At 40.6% G+C, this 20,194-nt stretch overlaps 1 long non-coding RNA gene and 1 pseudogene across 2 annotated transcripts; one reads left to right on the top strand and one right to left on the bottom strand.

Moving 5' to 3' along the window:
* Positions 1-10,843: 10,843 nt before the first annotated feature.
* LOC132673212 (small nuclear ribonucleoprotein G pseudogene) lies at positions 10,844-11,270 on the bottom strand (annotated as a pseudogene).
* Positions 11,271-13,882: 2,612 nt separating this feature from the next.
* On the top strand, positions 13,883-15,861 carry LOC132672931 (uncharacterized). 2 transcript variants are annotated; one of them, XR_013557089.2, is made up of 4 exons: positions 13,883-14,115; positions 14,210-14,373; positions 14,650-14,706; positions 15,443-15,861. It is a non-coding gene; the product is annotated as an uncharacterized LOC132672931 (long non-coding RNA). The 2 variants fall into 2 exon arrangements; XR_009607784.3 differs by lacking the exon at positions 14,650-14,706.
* Positions 15,862-20,194: the final 4,333 nt, after the last annotated feature.

Raw genomic sequence — 20,194 nt, 5'->3', positions numbered from 1 at the left:
CTAATGAGGAGACCAGTCAGATCCCCATTTGTCCGTGTCCAAAAGGAACTTAGGTGACACTTAGCCGTAGCAGTCTCAGCTTTGTGACTTATGATAGGAAACTATTCCGAGGCCACCATAGACTGTATGCCATTCACCACAGAATTGTAGACAGGCCCACTCAGACTCCATATGCTTCTGGGGACCTTAAGGGTACCCGCTCGTGGAGCCATAGAATCAAACTCAGCAAGCAAGCCAGACCGAGTCGCACATTCACACTCACATACACACCAGAGGTTATGACATTCCCTCCCACAGAATACAGGTCTACAGATGAGACCACTGAGGTCTGCAGGGAGTGATCAGGTTCCCCTTCCACCACTATGGGTGGACAGGACAGGACAGAATTGGGTCCCAGGTCTTACCAATCTCCGACGTTGGATCCAGATCCTCCATTTCCCAGTCTTGAGTCTGGTAGGAATGGTGGAGCAGGGCCGGCCCAAGGTGACCCAGCGGGAGACTGCCAAAATTCAGGCAGGGAGCGCCTTCTCCACTGCGATTCCTCATTCTGTCACCGCCTTGCCGTTTTCCCAAACTGGTGGCAACAATGGGCCAGTGCGGTTGGGTTTCCCGGTCAGGGAACTAAATGTTACGGAAACTGGTCTGGATCACCCGGCAGAAGAACCAAGCGGCACTCGGAGATCTTGGAAGCCAGGAGGTTTATTTTACACCAGTGGGCTCAGAGGTCTGAGTCCAGAGCGGCAACAGAGGGGATAATTTATAGTCTGTTACTTCCACATCCCTCATTGGTAGTAATCTGGTGCCTGAGGCAAGCAGGGTGTGAACAAGAACCTGGAAGGGAAGTCTTCAGACAGGGACTGAAATTCTCTCATCAGTACTGTCGGCCATGATATATCAGATTTTTCCCTAACACTACAAGGGTAGACACATAAGGGTAGTTGCAAACCTGTCCACTGAAACTTGGCAGGGCAGAAGCGAGTGGCAGGAAGTATTCAATGTTCTGAATAGGAAAAATATGCAGCCAAGAATCCTTTATCCAGCAAGGCTGTATATTCTCCATTCAGAATAGAATGGCTATTCTCCATTCAGAATAGAAGGAGAGAGAAAGGTTTTCCCAGACAAACAAAAAGGAGTTCATGACCACTAAACCAGCTCTGCAGGAGATCTTAAGGGGGACTCCATGAGTGGAAAGCAGCAAAGACTACAAAGGACCAGAGACATCACCACAAGCACGAAACCTAGAGATAACACAATGACACTAAATCCGTGTCTTTCAATAATCACTCTGAATGTAAATGGGCTAAATGCCCCAATCAAAAGACACTGGGTATATCAGAATGGATAAAAAACCAAAATCCATCTATATGCTTCCTACAAGAGACACATTTTATACCTGAGGACACCTGCAGATTGAAAGTGAGGGTATGGAGAACCATCTATCATGCAACTGGATGGCAAAAGAAAGCTGGAGTAGCCATACTTATAGCAGACGAACTAGATTTTAAAACAAAGACTGTAACAAGAGATGAAGAAAGGCATTATATCATAATTAAGGGATTTATTCATCAAGAAGACCTAACAATTGTAAATGTTTATGCTGCCAGTGTGAGAGCACCCAAATATATAAATAAATTAATCACAAACATATATAAATGTATACATAATAATACAGTGATTGTAGGGGACTTTAATCCTCCACTTACAGCAAGAGACAGATCATCTAGGCAGAAAGTCAATAAGGAAACAATGACTCTGAATGACACATTGGACCAGATGGACTTAACAGATATATTCAGAACTTTTCATCCAACAGCAGCAGAATACACATTCTTCTCGAATACACATAGAACATTCTCCAAAATACATCACATACTGGGTGAGAAAACAGCTCTCAACAAATATAAAAAGATTGAGATCATACCATGCATTTTTTCATATCACAATGCTATGAAACTCAAAATGAATCACAAGAAAAAATTTGGAAAACCCTCAAATACATGAAGGTTAAAGAACATCCTACTAAAGAATGAATGGGTCAACCAGGAAATTAAAGAAGAAATTAAAAAAATATATGGAAGCCAATTAAAAGGAAAATACGACAATTCGAACTCTTTAGGATGCAACAAAGGCAGTCTTAAGAGGAAAATACATTGCATCAGCCCATGTCAAGAAGCAAGAAAGGTCCCAAATACACAACCTAACCTCACACCTAAAGGAACCAGAAAGGCAGCAGCAAAGAAATCCCAAAGCCAGCAGAAGAAGAGAAATAATAAAGATTAGAGCAGAAACAAACAATATAGAATCCAAGAAAGAAAGAAAGAAAGAGAAAAAAATATCAGTAGAACAGATCAATGAATTTAAGAGCTGGTTTTTTAAAAGAATAACCAAAATTGATAAACCCCTAACCAGACTTCTCAAAAGAAAAGAGAGAGGACCCAAATAGATAAAATCATGAATGAAAGAGGAGAGATCACAACCAACGCCACAGTAATACAAACAATTATCAGAGAAAATAATGAAAAATTACATACCAACAAACTGGACAATCTGGAAGAAATGGACAATTCCTAGATACTCACACACTACCAAAACTCAAACGGGAAGAAATAGAAAATTTGAACAGACCCATAACCAGCGAAGAAATGGAATTGGTTATCAAAAATCTCCCAGCAAGTAAGAGTCTTGGGTCAGATGGCTCAGGGAAATTCTACCATACATTTAAAGAAGAGTTAATACATATTCTTCTCAAGCTGTTCCAAAAACTAGAAATGGAAAGAAAGCTTCTAGACTCATTCAAGGAGGACAGCATTACCTTGACTCTAAAACCAGATAAAGACCCCACTAAAAAGGAGAATTAGAGGCCAATATCCCTGATGACTATGGTTGCAAAAATTCTCAACAAGATACCAGCAAATTGAATTCACAGTGTATTAAAAGAATTATTCACATGATCAACTGGGATTCATTCCTGGGCTGCAGGGCTGGTTCAATATTCACAGTTCAATCAACGTGATACATCAGATTAATAGAAGAAAGGATAAGAACCATACGATGCTGTCAACAAATGCAGAAAAAGGATTTGACAAAATACAGCACCCTTTCTTAATAAAAACCCTCAAGAAAGTTAGGATAGAAGGAACATACCTTAACATCATAAAGGCCATATAAGAAAGACCCACAGGCAATATCATCCTTAATGCAGAGGGCTTTCCCCCGAGATCAGGAACATGGCAGGGATGTTCAATCTCACCACTGTTTTTTTTTTTAACATAGTGTTGGAAGTCCTAGCTACAGCTATCAGACAACAAAATGAAACAAAAGGCATCCAAATTGACAAAGAAGAAGACCAACTTTCACTCTTTACAGATGACGTGATCTTCTACATGGAAAACCCAAAAGACTCCACCCAAAAACTGCTATAGCTGATACATGAATTCAGCAAAGTAACAAAATATAAAATCAATGTACAGAAATCAGTTGCATTTCTATACACCAATAATGAAGCAGCAGAAAGAGATATCAAGGAATTGATCTCATTTACAATTGTACCCCAAAACCATAAAATACCTAGGAATAAACCTAACCAAAGAGGTAAAAGATCTGTATACTGAAAACTATAGAAAGCTTATGAAAGAAACTGAAGAAGACACAAAGAAACTGAAAAAAAATGCAATGCTCATAAATTGGAAGAACAAATATTGTTAAAAAGTTGATAATACCCAAAGCAATCTACACATTCAATGCAATCCCAATCAAAATAGCATGAACATCCTTCACAGAGCTAGAACAAACAATCCTAAATATTTTATGGAACCACAAAAGACCCCAAATAGCCAAAGTAATGTTGAAAAAGAAAACCAAAGCTGGAGGCATAACAATCCCAGACTTTAAGCTGTATTATAAAGCTGTAATCATCAACACAGTATGGTATTTGGCACAAAAACAGACACATAGACCAATAGAATAGGATAGGGAACCCAGAAATGGATGCACTAATAGATGGCCAACTAATCTTTGACAAAGCAGGAAAGAGATTCCAATGGAAAACAATATAAGTCTCTTTAGCAAATGGTTCTGGGAGAACTGGACAGCAACATGCAGAAGAATGAAACTGGACCACTTTCTTACACCATACACAAAAATAAATTCAAAATGGATGAAACACCTACATGTGAAGCAGGAAACCATCAAAATACTAGAGGAGAAAACAGGCAACAACCTCTTTGAAGAGCAAAGGAAACAATCAATAAAACTAAAATGCCAACTGATGGAATGGGAGAAAATAATTGCAAATGACAAATCAGGTAAAGGGTCATTATCAAAAATTTATAAAGAACTTACCAAACTCAACACCTGAAAAACAAATAATCCAGTGAAGAAATGGGCAACAGATATGAATAGACACTTTTCCAAAGAAGACATCCAGATGGCAAACAGACATATGAAAAGATGCTCAACATCGCTCATCATCAGGGAAATACAAATCAAAAACCACATTAAGATACCATCTCATACTTGTCAGAATGGCTAAAATTATCAACTCAGGAAACAAGAGATGTTGGCGAGGATGTGGGAAGGGGAACCCTCTTGCCCTATTGGTGGGAATGCAAACTGGTTCAGCCACTCTGGAAAACAGTGTGGAGGTTCCTCAAAAAGTTAAAAATAGAATTACCCTACAATCCAGCAATAGCACTACTAGGAATTTATCTGAAGGAGACAGGAGTGCTGATTCAAGGGACACACGCACTCCAATGTTTATAGCAACACTATCAATGATAGCCGAAGTATGGAAAGAGCCCAAATGTTCATTGACTGATGAACGGATAAAGAAAATGTGGTTTACATATAACATGGAATACTACTTGGTGATGAAAAAGAATGAAATCTTGCCATTTGCAACAATGTGGATGGAACTGAAGGGTATTATGCTATGTGAAATAAGTCAGTCAGAGAAAGACAGATACCAAATGATGTCACTCATATGTGGAATTTGAGAAACTTAACAGATGACCATAGGGGAAGGGAAGGAAAAATAAGATACAAACAGAGAAGGAGGCAAACTATAAGGGACTCTTAAACACAGAGAACAAACTGAGGGGTTGATGGGGGTGAGGGCTTGGGGGGGAGGGTTGTGAAAATGGGTGATGGGCATTGAAGAGGGCACTTGTTAAGTGATAAATCACAGGAATCTACTCCTGAAGCCAAGACTACACTGTATATTAGCTAACATGACAATAAATTTTATTTTTTTAATATTTATTTATTTTTGAGAAACAGAGAGAGACAGAGTGTAAGCAGGGGAGGGGCAGAGACAGACACAGAATCTGAAGCAGGCTCCAGGCTCTGAGCTGTCAGCACACAGCCCGATGCAGGGCTGGAACTCATGAACTGTGAGATCATGACCTGAGCTAAAGTCGGTCACTTAACCGACTGAGCCACCCAGGCACCCTGACAACGAATTAAAAAAAAAAAAAAAAAAGAAAAATGTATCCAATTACAAATAGAAGTTCCAACAAAAAAGCATTACCCAAAGTTGAGATAATACAAAATGCAATTATATAACATAAAAACTAAATTTTGGACACTGTCTTCAAGCTTAATATTTAACAAATTTAGATTCTTGATTTTGTGTGATAAATTTCATTTATTTTTGTTGGCTTCTATGGAAGAATTTGAGACTCCATTCATATAATATATTGAATAGAGTTCCAAATTGTTTTGATTTAAGTACAAAAAAAAAGATATGATATACACAGTGAAATATTACTAAGTCATAAAAAAGAATGAAATCTTGACATCTGCAATGATGTGGATGAAGCTAGAGAGTATTATTCTAAGCAAAATAAGTCAGAGAAAGACAAATATCATATGACTTCACTCATATGCGGAATTTAAGAAACAAACAAACAAAAAAAACAAGCAAAGGGAATAAAAGAGAGAGGCAAACCAAGAAACAGACTTCTAACTTTAGAAAACTTTAGAAAACATACTAATGGTTACCAGAAGTAAGGTGGGTCAAATACCTGATGAGGATTAAGGAGTGTACTTGCATGAGCACTGGGTGTTGTATTTAAGTGTTGAATCACTAAACTGTATACCTGAAACTAATATTACGTTGTATGTTAATCCACTGGAATTTAAATAAAAACTTTCCAGGGCGCCTGGATGGCTCAGTCAGTTGAAAGCCGGACTTCAGCTCGGGTCATGATCTCACGGTTCGTGGGTTCAAGCCCCACATTGGGCTCTGTGCTGACAGCTCAGAGCCTGAAGCTGCTTCGGATGCTGTGTCTGCCTCTCTCCCTGACCCTCCCCCGCTCTCTCTCTCTCTCTCAAAAATAAATAAACATTTTAAAAAAATTTATATAAAAACTTTTAAAGAAAGAAAATTCTTACTGGAAACAAAAAGGGATGGACATACCCTGTTTAAAAAACAATAATTTTGATAATATATAATGTATCTTTGAAAGAAAATAACATTTTCAGAAATCAGAAAAAAAAATTAAAAATAAAAACATTACTACCGTCCTACATAATCTCAGCACACAAGCATATATACCCAACATAGAGCAATACACACTTCAGTATGTCCACATATCAATCACATGCATAAACCTTATAATACACTTGTACAAATCCTCCATCGACACATGGTATGAATTTTGGTACCAAGTGGGTATGGAACAAAAGGATATATATGATAGATAGATAGATGATAGATAGATAGATAGATAGATAGATAGATAGATAGATAGATAGAATGTAGGATGAATATAAATATCATGAAAATAGAATGTGACAAATACGAATAGCCTGAAAGTACTGTTACTACTCAACCCTCATGATTACCACTTTCCATACTTTAACCCACCCCTAGATAAGCTTCCAATGTCAATGTGATACCCAAAGGAATACAACATCATATCCACAGATGAAAACAATACATACTGTAACTATTATTTAACAGATTTTCCAAACTTTCCATTTTTTGGCAATTTTTGTGCGAGACATAAAGATATATAATGTGACAACACACATGACACTTGGTACCCCAAGGTTTCATCAACCTACTCAACATTTAGAAAAGAGGAAATGGAACATTTGCACCCACAGGATTAGCCTGGAAGTTAAAAATAGGACCAACATTGCTTACGCACCCAGACCATCACTTCACACATCAAGTAGACCTTATTTACATGTACCAAAAAACACACATTACTAGATGAAACCATTATGCCATAATTGGACATTGGCATGCCTCAGGGACTTTAAAGGTAATTTTACCGCATACTTACACAGGGACGATGTTACAAGACCAATGCTGTCATTTATTTATTTATTTTATTTATTTTTAATGTTTATTTATTTTTGACAGAGAGAGTGACAGAGCATGAGCAGGGGAGAGGCAGAGAGAGAGGGAAACACGGAATCCGAAGCAGGCTCCAGGCTCTGAGCTGTCAGCACAGAGCCCGACGGGGGCCTCGAACTCACAGACTGTGAGATCGTGACCTGAGCTGAAGTCGGACGCTCAGCCAACTGAGCCACACAGGCGCCCCAGACCAATGCTTTTAAAACCAATTCTTCTATGATTTCAACTGAACCTTATAGCATCACACCCTATGGGGCACTTTCATGCAGAATATTCAGAAAACCAGCACCTAAAGTATCCATTTGGACCAATTCACACTTTGGTTTAGAGGGCATGGACATCACCCTGAAGGGCTAGTAAATTTCCCTAGAGCAGGAAAGATAACCTCAAAGTCAGTCTTTGAAATTTTCTCCATACCACGTCATAATGGAATGGAATCAAAATTCTTGAATAATACCATGAATGGACAACTCCCACCTAATGGGATAGCTGCATTTAAGTTATACCTCAATAACACAGGATATAGTATATAATGGAATGAAGACACAAAAGGTTGTATCTATGGATGCCACACAACACCTCAATCACTGAAGACATCCCCATGGAATATATCATTATTGTGCCACACCCTCATGGAGTTGACATATCTTCCAGTGATAACACTTTTGGATATGATCCAAGCTTATCAAAAATTGAATGCAATATTAAATAGTGGAATATTTTGAGAGATAACGTTTATGGCTTTAGGGATTACCTGTTATGGAGTTTCCTACTACAAGCTAACATCACAACCTAACAAATTACCAGTAAATATCACTAACTGTTGGAAATTTGGTCACTCTGTAGTTAAGGCAAAATGGTTCTCAGAACAGTCTATGACACTTTTACAATCAAACCTAAATGAGTTTTGGCACATGAGAGGTAAATGGGGTAATACAGTGTTTACGTGTGATCATACTCTAGATAATTTTAATAGCCTTGCACCTCTGAGGTCCAGTCACCTTAGGTCCTTTCACACCTACATAGAATAAGACACAACTCAGTTGCCAATACTATAATGCTATCTTAATATCAAAATCTAAAGTCAACCTATATAACAAAGGAAGTAATCATACCTCCATGTCCATTAGAACAATTAGATGCAATATATTTTTTACTATCCCTTGGTTAATAAAGCTTCAATTACACAAGGAAGATCCACAAGCATGATGGGAAACATTAGGAATTGATTTTAATGCAGATCTAGTGACACAGATCGATCCAGGTATGCAGCAATATTTCTCTTCATTGATCCAACCATCAGAGGCACAATGGGGTAGAACACACATGGTCAGCACAGCACCCCATCTCTGAGAATATAACCAGAACTGATGGATCAATACCAATTTGTATAGCTAAAGAAGTTACCGTTGGCAAATGTGATGTATCACACAATAGTATAATGTATTATTGAGAGGGGACATTGGAATACTACACATTGTATGAGAACTTTCCATTGGGAGCCATAATGGACACATGGCATTACTGACCCAACACCAAAAATTCTCAGACCAACTATGTTTGAACCTATATTACTTAACCCTGTGAGAATTGCATACAAATTACGTGGCATAGAGTTGAAGTAACCTTCCAAAAGAAACAATTCAAACTGTTGTATATACAACCTGCATGTGAAATTTATGCAACAGAGCTGGGAAGAGCCACCACGAACTGCCCGACTTGCCACCCATCAAGAGAATTAGATTAGAATATCTCTAACAATGCAGGTAGGACTAGACATCATCTTTAACTTAATTATCTCTGGAATTCAAGAAGGAGAAATCCAGACTATTGAGCAGGAACTATTTTGTGTTTAAAAAACACGTAAACCCCCTACTTACTGCAGTAGGAAATTTAGGTTCCAAAATCTCCTCAGTGTTCAGAGATCTACATTCTATTATTTTGCTTATGCATGATTACCATGCCTAGCACCTGGAGCTTAACTATAACACTGGCCATAAGCTCCAAACCTTCCAACAGAATTTACTCAATCTTAGAAATCTCTACCTAAGAGAACAATTAAAAAATTACTGTAGAATCAGTAACCTACTGGAGAGAGTACGGAATAATATCAGAAACATTATTATAACAGGTAAAATGTGTTCTTTGGGCTGGATGGAGTCTCTCTTACAGTTGGACACCTCCAGACCATCGGGTTGTGACAATACAAGACAATGTAAACTTTCATTGTTGAGACTATTAGGGGGTCAAAGTCTATTAGCATTTGACACATACACATATGAAAGTACATGGTAACACAGCTCTTTTGGCAACCCATGTACCCTTCTGGATTGATGGCTATTTACTACCCAAAGAGATGATATTTCAATGGTCTAATGGCATGTATTATACCTAGTGTGAATTAGAAATCAATGCTAATCTGGGGCACCTGGGTGGCTCAGTCAGTTAAGTGTCCTACTTCAGCTAGGGTCATGATCTCACAGTTCGTGGGTTTGAGCCCCTAGTCAGGCTCTGTGCTGACAGCTTAGAGCCTGGAGCCTGCTTCAGATTCTGTGTATCCCTCTCTCTCTCTCTGCCTCTCCCATTCACACTCTGTCTCTCTCTCAAAAATAAATAGAACATTTAAAAAAAATTTTAAAAAAAGAAATCAGTGCTAATCTGTATCCTTTTCCAAGAACATCCAAGGAAAATGTATTCCTAGACATGGGACATTTTAACTGGACACCTGGTGTTAAGAACTCAGAGGTCATATTCTGTAATCACTCTATGATGAATGATACTGTCATCACCGTGGACAATGAGTACATTAAAATACTGTATGCTATTAATGTGACATTGAATAATGTTACTATGATGGGTATTTTTATCTCAGAACATTCATATAAAGATTTTCCAACATCCTAGCATACTAAAGTAACAGAAATACCTTGGGTAAAACTGACAAAATTGACCAGCTTTTAGATGGAAGCTTAGAAGATCCCATAAAACCTAGCAGCCCATAAAACAAGCTAACCCACTCTGAACACCCTGCACAGGCCATTCATGCGCCCTCAAAACTCATCAACACCAACATAGCTGCATTAAACAGAGATACACAAAATTTACATATTATTTGTTTTGTTTTGTTTTTCTCTGGAGTTCTATTTCTGTTCTTGTCTTCAAAAAAATTTTCCCCGTTTATGTTCAAAATAAACAACTGTATCGTTACTTCCTGTGTTTTATTTCAATTGCACTATACTTGGAATGTAGATGTATTTGGAAAAGTCAGAGTACATCAAAACTATTACAAGACTTTTGAAAATTACAGTTAATGTTTCAGAAGAAATCTGCTCAGGTTTGCAGGTTCTTGATCTTTCCATTAAAAGATGAAAAAAAGCCATCCTAGTCACGCCTCACATTTAATCAGATTCTTCCGTATTAATGCATTAAAGCTTTGGAACAAATCAGTCTCAACCAGGAACAGCCGTGTTAGAAAAAACTAGAGTAAGAGCTACCATTCAATTTTTCATGTTCAGAATGCCTGAGAAAGCATTTTTGGACTATTAAGAAAGTTTATTTAGCATAAAAGTTCAATATGAAAATGCACGACCTGATTTTTATACTGTAGTAAAACAGATGCTATGGAGGGGACATGTGAAAGCGGTTGGTTTCTTCCGGTGAACACACCCATTGTTTATACTCGTTCCAAGGTTTCTAACAGGATGATACGATTTCCTGGAATTACCACCATTCCAATATTGTTCTCTTGCCCACTAGTTGCCATCTCCACACATTCATCCATCACAAGATTCATAAAGGGATGGAAGCCCCGCAATATTCCTTGGCCACGTCTGCCACCATTTAATTTCAATGGTAATTTCTTGTCCGTAAATTTTTTCAACTCAGGAGGGTGAGCTTTGCTCATGGTGTCTACTCGGCAAGCTCAAAGATCCAAAATTTACATATTAAATATTCCTTCCTGGAATTGCTAACAAAACCTTTTCAACATGTGATTTGTTCTGGCTATATTTGTTCTGGTCTGGGTATAACCCTTAAAAATACTTACAGGTGGGCAGGAATTATTTCTCTACCCATATTTGGAAATCCATTAAGGAAATCTTTCTCATTGCTTTTAGCTATTATCTTTGCTCCATATCTTATTGAAGATGCTATTATAATGTTATGCACCCTGAGGCTTAAGAAGGGAAAATTACAAAAAGACTGATTAACCACACCTTTGCCATTCTTTTCTGTGAGCCTATAATGAAGATCTCATATGTATTTGTGGACTTCTACCTACCTGTACTTGACAATATGATTTTCATTTGGTTGTTTTGTTGATTTCTTAGCTTACCTTAATGGACTTACTTACTAAGATAATTTCACTTACCTTAATACTAAATTCAGATTTAGTTTGGCTTTTCTTACTTGACTTAATTCTTATTAAATGTGACTTTGGGTTTTAGTTTTGATTCTGATTTGACTTTATAACCTGATTTGACTGATATCTGATTTAATCCTTAATTTTGCTTTACTGTAAACAATTGAACTTGTTTTATTTAGTGTGATGTTCATTTTATGATGTCAATTGACATTTCATAGGATCTGAGATTGATTTGATTTTGTTTGATTTTCATTGGAACTATGGTTGGGTGACTTAGATTTGCCTTCATCCAAGTTAGCAGAATAAAAACACAGTGCTGATCTGGTTAAAGATGTAGTTGATTCCTGAATGATCCTTAAGATTAGTCATGAGGAATCTCTGGGTGCGATGTAGAGAACAAGATGGAGTCACTCCTGTCAAGCAATCACTCGTGTCAAGCAGTGACATAAGCAGCCAAGGTATTGCAGCTAAGACCAGATATCACTAAAACCAGCACAGGCTGATGGCATCCAGAACCGATAACCAGCAAAGCCAAGAGAGCCTGGAAGAACCCAGAGCTGATCATCACTAGAATCAGAAGAGACCTGCAAAGTCCCAAGACTGATTAAACCCCTTTTAAAAAGGAAGGACCTTCTGCAGCAAACTGTCAGACTCTGACGCTGACTCTTCCACGTCTGGCTGCATCAGAAAGACAAGTGCCGCCAAAGGCTCTGCCCTATTGATCTCTGAACATAACACAGATCCTCCAACAGCCTGAAAATAATAAGCCGTAAGTACCGAGAACTGACCAGGACCCTACCTTGGCCTCATCTCAACTGCGAGCTCACAGACGGACTTCACACTTGATTTGTTAACTCTTACCCCTTTTTGTATCTCGTTTGTTGTGTGCCTTTGTATTATGCTTTGCTTTGTTTGGCATGTATGAAGCCACGTTACATGCATAGTATTATCTCATGGAGTCTGGAACCCTGCACCTGCTTTCAGTTATACTAACCTTGCTCTATGATTGAATAAAGCGGACCCTGTCAAAAAGACACAACTCATGTGTACGCCTTCGTAGCGTGCTCGCCACAGGCCTGGAGAGCTTGAACACAAAAGAGAATGAAGCTTGCAATCGAGGAGAAAACTTACCCTCAAACCCATGGGTGGGCGAGAAAGCAGGGAGCTCAGCTGGCTCCGTGGGTACAGACACCTGTTTGCTCACCAGCCTCAGAGTTGGGGGGTCTTCTTCCTGCTTCAGACGGCCAAGTAATGTTAACCTTAAAAATAAAACCGCCAGCTGTCTTGCTAACAGAAACGGGTTTGAGAGTAGCACAGAATTGCAATTCCCAACTAGCAGGTTACGGCAAAACCACAGGCAAGCCCAGGGAACAAAGGAGAGGAGGGCTCTTTTGTAGAGGAAAAGTGGGACGTGGGGAGGACGTTCTAAACCAAAAATTCATTGGGGTAAACTGGGAGTTGGAAGTGTAGTGACTTTTCATTGGCTGAGTTGTGATAGTCTCTCATTGGGTGGGCTGTTGCCAGGCAAAAGGGAGAGACTGTACCCTTTCCGCTGGGATAGTGAAATAGTATCCAGGCTCCAGGTCCATTTCTTCCTCTTGGGGAGGCAGTTGACAGCGCGGTAAGGTGTGAGAGCTCCCCGTGCTGGCCTCCCGACTCCACGCTAAACAAGGTTTCTTTTTACTAATTTTCACATCGGCCAGGAGATAGATATAAGAGCTCTCTGAACCTTCCGCTCATTTTTGCTCCAAAAATAAACTTATTTTAAAATAACATAGTAATAACGATGAGACATCAATTATCCATCAAGAATTTGGAGCTTCCGGTTTCTTCCTCTGGAGTGGATTTGGTCTAGGCGGAGCATATTCTAATCCCTTGCACTAGAGAACTTCACAGTGGGAAGTGAAGGTTTGGGGAGGCGAGGCTAGGCAGAGGACCCACGACAATATCCACAGGTCTCCTTCTCCCCTCCTGCTGTAGGGGCAGGCTCAGTTAGAAGCTGGGGCTTTGTAGTTGAGTGTCACCTCCTCCCCCCCGGGCGCTCAGCCAGGCTCTTGCCCCTAGTCACTCCCTTTCTGACGTCACGTGCTCTCTGTACTTGGAACACAGGGTGTGGTGGGCATGCGTTTGTTCTTTGCTCTATGCAACTCTAAAGAGCTGAGTTGACTTCAGAGTAGAAAAGCTGAGTTCAGCAACACACACTCAGATGCTCCTTGCCTCTTTGGCTTCTCAGATTATGCTCCCCCAGTGCCGGGGATACAAATATGTCTTGCCCAAACTTTTCTTGCCTTTTTTTTTTTTTTTTTTTTTTTTTTCTAAGTTAAGTAAAGAGATTATGTTTCTCATTCATGGAGGTTACTCAAAGCCCTGGCTGGAAACAGTACATGTGAGTCTGTGCTGGGTGTCTGAAAGCATTCTCAGTCTTTGCTTTTTATTTTATTTATTTATTTTTTTAACATTTATTTATTTTTGAGAGACAGAGTGAGACAGAACACGAGAGGAGGAGGGGCAGAGAGAGAAGGAGACAGAGAATCTGATGCAGGCTCCAGGCTCCGAGCAAGCGTTCATCACAGAGCCCAATGGGGGGCTCAAACCCATCATGACATGAACTGAAGCTGGACTCCTAACCGACTGAGCCACCCAGGTGCCCCCCCTTTTTTTAATGTTTATTTATTTTTGAGAGAGAGAGAGAGAAAGAGAGTGATGCTGGGCTCGAACTCGTGAACCGTGATATCATGACCTGAGCCAAAGTTCGGTGCTTAACCACTTAACTAACTGAGCCACCCAGTGCTCTGGGCTTTGCTTTTTGAAGAGAGAATTTCACTCTTCTTGTTCGTCCTGTAAACCTGGAAAGTATTGTGAGATCACCTTAGGGTACTCCTGGGAAAAGTAGACCTGGTCAGCTTTCAATTATCCACAGGTTCAGCAAGTATTAGACTGTCAGATTAGCTCCCAAGGAAGCTGGATAGCTGGAAAGGTGAGCAGTCTTTTGGTCATGGGCAAGTTTTTCATTTGGGCTCTGCTGCTTTCTAGCAGTGTGCTTTGGGCAAGTTACCTGAACAGGCTAGTCTTAGCCTTTCTGTAGCAAAGGAGGAGATGCCGTGCCTATTCCACACTGCCACTAGGTAAGAACATGTGGAGTGTGCTGTCTGGACCACAGGAAGAGCTCAGTAAATGGTAGCTGTTGTACCTCTGCTTCTAGGCTCCACCTCCTACACCACATCCTAGCCAAACTACTATTTTTTAGGAATTCATTTTCGATATTATAAGGTCATAGATGTTCTGAATTTTTAAGGTCCGGAGAGAATGTGCAGATTACCTTATCTATTTTCTTTCACAGAGAAGTGATCCCTTAGGGGATTGGGTGGACTTTCCCTGGGTAATTATAGAATGACGAGAATCCAGAATTTTTGTTTCTGAGTCCAGGCCTTTTTCCCCCACACCACACCACTTATCAAAACCCAGTGGCTTTTCTCCTTGCCCAGGGACCAGAAGGAGCTCCCCCTGGGTACGCCAGAACTGCCGGTAGGATTACCATTTTGTTATACTTGGCTAGGAGAGAGCATAGTGTGTCACAGTTCACAGGCCTGTTGACGGCCCAAGCCCCACATTGTGCCTCCTACGAGATCACAGCCTCCAATGAGGTAATGAAGCCTCTGGGTGTTTTGTGGCTGTCAGCTGAGAAAAGCATTTCCCCATTATTCTTTCTGCAGGAAGCCACAACTCTCAGCCTCCCAAATGGGGAAGAGGAGCTGTGGGGTGTAGGACTGGCTTCCTATTTCCACTGAGCCACGGCAATGAAACTCGGAGCCTGGGGAGTCTTTCTCCAAGCGAGTGAGGGCTGAAGGACGGGAGAAGCCACAGCCCCTGGTCCCACAACTGAACAGAAACCCCACCACTGGCAAGGCAACTAGCGGCCAGTGGTTTTCTCTCCTTGGGGTTGGGCAGAGAAGCCTAAGAAGCCACCAAAGGCCGGAGAGGAGGAGCCCCACCTCTGTGTTCTCTGAGCAGTTCTGCTTTTATCTCTCTTAGTTATCGCTGTTCCATTTTAAGCTTCATTTGAATAAAGAGTTTTGCTGCTATGTATGAATACTCACACACACACACACACACTCTCACACACGCTAGACCTTTTTTTTTTTTTTTTTTTTTTAACTAGACCTTTTCCTTTTAGCTTCCCTTACTTTCCCTGCTGGACAGATATACAAAAATGAGGGGCTCACATTTGGATCAATTCATGCCCTGTAAGGCCAAGGACAATTGGTGTGCCCTGAGAGGAGAATAAGGAGAGAGTATTTAGAGAGAGCCACAGCTTCTGGGATTACCAGCCTTCTAAGGATGTTTACCTGCACTGTATTTTTTAAGCCTCTATATCTCTGTAACTGACTTGTCTACAAGTTGAATCTCAAAGCAACACTTGCCAAGGACATCCCCAGGCTTACTGAGGATGCCTGTCCTTGGGGGGCACTGGATACCTCAAGTTAGCATGGCCGCACCCTGACATATGTGTTCTTTGAGCCTCAGGAGTGAATTGGCCTGCAAAAGGACCCCTTTGTCACTCAGATTTATATCTCTTTTGAGGAGAAATGAAGGGGATGCTACAGAATGACCTATAAGTTCTTAATTCTTGTCCTAGGGTGGTGCAGTCTTTTGCTGATAAATGAGAGGGGATATAGACACACAGTCAAGACTGGATGGGTCGGGGGGTGGTCAGGAAAGGAGATCATAGCCACATCACAGAGTAACTGTGTTTGCAGAGAGACCTGTCACTCTGCTCTCTGAGCTCAGGCAGGAGGGCAAGAAAGCCCATTTTGTCGGCACTACGGTGTCATGCAATTTTGGTGGTTTCTTACTTATCCACACCCATTTGAGCTCAAAGACGACAGAACCCTAATAAGAGAGAGTCATAAGTTCCATGTGGAAATCATGAGCCTTCAGCACAAGGGGACCACTTCTTCTGCATCCTCCTGGGACTGACCGTCTCCCTAACCAGTGAGTGAGCTAATGATTGTGATATCTGCTTAGTTCCTATCTAGCTGACAGAACTTGATCAGGAAGCCCCCTCTCACCAGACACCAAGTCGGGTGCCTTGATCCTAGCTTCCCCAGTCTCCAGAGCTGTAAGAAATAAGTTTATGTTTATAAACCACCCAGTCTACGGTATTTTTGTTATAGCAGCCGGAATGGATTAAGACACTATGTTTTTTTTTTTTTTATCATAGCTACAATAACCAACCATGATATTGCCTTGCTTAGTCCAATAAGACATAGATTGGCAAGCATACATCTATGGCAGTGCCCCACTGATACTATTGTCCCAAGTTCCATACTGCCAAACAGTTACATAATGTCTGTGATATAGCTACTTAGTTTAAACCCTGAGAATGATATGGGCACTAGACAATAAATACTCACTTGCTGAAACCCAGATTTGTAATTTATTTCTCAACATGGATGGTTTTTTGGAACCCTGGAAATATCCAAAACATACAAAGCCAAATGTTAGAATTTTAAGCGCCCTATATTTATTTCTAAGATATAATAGCGATCAAATTGCACAACGAATTTTCTTTTTACAAATGATACTCTATTGTGCTCTCCTCAAAACTCTAACCTCAGAGTCCATAAGCAAAATCCACTGTGCTACTCGTTAACTTCAATCGCCCACTGGAGCTTACGGGCTTGCAATTTTCAAGCATCTACCCCTCCCAAACTCGATTATTCTTGCGTATTTCAGTAACTTGATGAAAAACAAGTTGGGGCTTTTTATTTCCGCTCATATTTCAATAATGACTTTTTTCTAATAATAAGAACAAATTCACTCCCCTAGAAAGTTTTAAAAAAAGCAAAGAGCTTAAATGAGGACCAATGATTTCTCCCAGGTACCACTGTGACCTATGTAGCTTGATCAATAGACCACTCACTGAGAAGACCAAACTGTGAGTCTAAGTTTCTGCTTATCTCTTTCCTGATTTCATTTTTCAAAGTGTTTGAGCATTCTCCTGGACTATTCAACAACACAGTCTGCCCTGACATTGTCTTATTCTCAGGGTTTTTCCTTGTCTCTCCAAATGGATTGTAAACATCTCATGGTCAGAAATAGTATTAGTTCTCAATAAAATCTTACAGGTTTGGGTCTAAGTGGGCATACAATTCTCCTCTCTTACCTGATTCCCAGACCACAGCCACGTCTAACTGTCAGGCACTTAGACCAGATCTTCTCAGTGGGATCCGGAGAGGGGTACATTAAAGGAAGAGTTTTCTACATTAAAATGAGTGTCCATTTCTGCTGCAAACAACTCTTGAGACATTCTTTCTGATGATCCTAAAATGCCCTCTCTCATAACCACTTCTCCCTCCACAGATGTTCATTCTCCTGACGTCTCTTTCTCATACTTGTTCCTCCCTTCCCAAATCTTCAGTTACCCTAACTTTCAGGCCTCACACTACCTAAAGCGATTCGAATATTTATAGAACACCTCTGGCCTGCCAGACGCAATCATCCAACATCCACTAGAGAAACACAGAACCTACCTATGGAGCTTTGTGTTCATAGCGAAGACAGACAATTATAAAAACAATGAGTGATAAGGGGATACGTGTGGGTAATGGGAGCGTGTAGCAGGAGTACCTAGTCCTGCTTTGAGGGCTTCCTGGAGGAACCGAGATATGGAGAATGTGTAGGAATTAGGTGAAGAGGTGAGAGGATATTCTAGAAAGAGAGAGGAAGGGAGAGCGGGAAAGAGAGAGAGATAAAGACTTGTTTCAAGCAACTCAAAGGAATTCAGCATCAAGTGTGGCAGGGCCATGGTGTTGGGGGTCGGGGAGGAGGAGAGGCCAGCTGAGAGTTCTAAGAGTTAATAGGGGCCGCTTAAAACCTAAAGGGGGCCTGGCTGGCCCAGTCAGTGGAGCATGCCATTCTTGATCTCAGGGTCCTGAGTTTGAGCCCCACCCACACTGGGTGTGGAGCTTACTTACCCAAAACAAAACCAAACCAAAAACCTAAGGGGAAACCATTGACGAGTTGCAAGCTGGGGAATGACACGATTAAATTATCATCTTTAGAAGGCTTTCCTTGCTAGGGTGAGCAAGAAAACACCCCCAGCTGATCTCGAAGGAGGTTGGGATGCAGTAAAACAGGTGAGAAATGAGGACTAGTGTATGGCTCTGGAGTAGGAGAGAAGTTGCCTGATTTTAGAAATATTTAGGCAAAGGGACAATTTATAGGACACGGGGGTTGATAATATGCTGTGAGGTGGGACAGAGGGTAGCCTAGGACGCCTGACTTGAACAACATGGAGGTTAGTGGGCCTTTCCCCGAGCTGGTGAATACAGGAGAGGAGCAGGTTCAGCAGGAGGATGCCCAGGTTACTAAGCTGAATGTTGCATCCCAGATTTAACGCACTTGCGTGGAGCTCAACGAGAACTCGGGTTCCACGTATAGCTTTGTGAATCTCTGGCACAAAGAGAGAGTAATGGAAGCCACAGAAAACGTGTGAGTCAAGCAAGAAGTCTTTTCTCAGCTCTTTCACCTCAGGGTCCTGTCATCATGACAGCAGCTCTGAGTAAGGGGCACTGCCTCCACAGACTGATGTCAGACGGGGACAGGAGAATTTATGACAGCATTTCTTAAGGGGCAGTTATGCTGAAAATCTGTTCCCTGAGAAAAACCACACAGCCACATGCACACATACATGTTATTTCGTGATCAAATAAGTTTGGAAAAACCTGTTCATCTAGACACTATTAAAGGCTGACAAGTTCTGCAGCAAAGATGCATTTCCTCTTTAATGCAGCATTCTTCACAAGCCAGCCCTGGTCACAGGTGATTCTGTGAATCACATTCACAGAATCTGAATGTGTCAGGGTGAAGGAAGAGAGAGAAAGCTAACCTTTCCCAGATGCGTGTTTTTAAGTCAAGCCCTAGGGAGAGTGTCCACGCCTTCATTTATCAAAGTAAAAAATTGTATCTCAGTGGTAGGTTACACATTTGACAGCTTGGGATACATTGGGCTTATCACTTAGTCCCTCAAGGTTTCAGTCTCAGACAATCCCAGTAGACACAGCAGAGGGAAAACTGGCAGTATAATTTTCAAAATCTGAACCGGTCATAGGGTTTCTAAAAAAGCATTCTCTGTGACTTTGAATTTGAGTCCCAACTGTGCTATTTCTTTAACCAGCAAGGCCATCTTTCAGAATGGAAGGAGAGATAAAGAGTTTTCTAGACAAAAATTAAGAGTTCATGACCACTAAACCAGCTCTGCAAGAAATTTTAAGGCGGACTCTGAATGGAGTTAAAAAAAAAAAAAAAAAAAGACCAAAGCAACAAAGACTAGAAAGGACCAGAGAACATCACCAGAAACACCAACTCTACAGGTAACACAATGGCACTAAATTCGTATCTTTCAATAATTACTCTGAATGTAAATGGACTAAATGGTCCAACCAAAATACATAGAGTATCAA

The sequence above is a fragment of the Panthera onca genome, chromosome C1 (assembly GCF_046562875.1).
Source record: "Panthera onca isolate mPanOnc1 chromosome C1, mPanOnc1 haplotype 2, whole genome shotgun sequence".
In the NCBI taxonomy this organism is placed as follows: Eukaryota; Metazoa; Chordata; class Mammalia; order Carnivora; family Felidae; genus Panthera; species Panthera onca.
The sequence above is the reverse complement of the archived record's forward strand: the minus strand, read 5'-3'. Positions and strand labels throughout refer to the sequence as shown.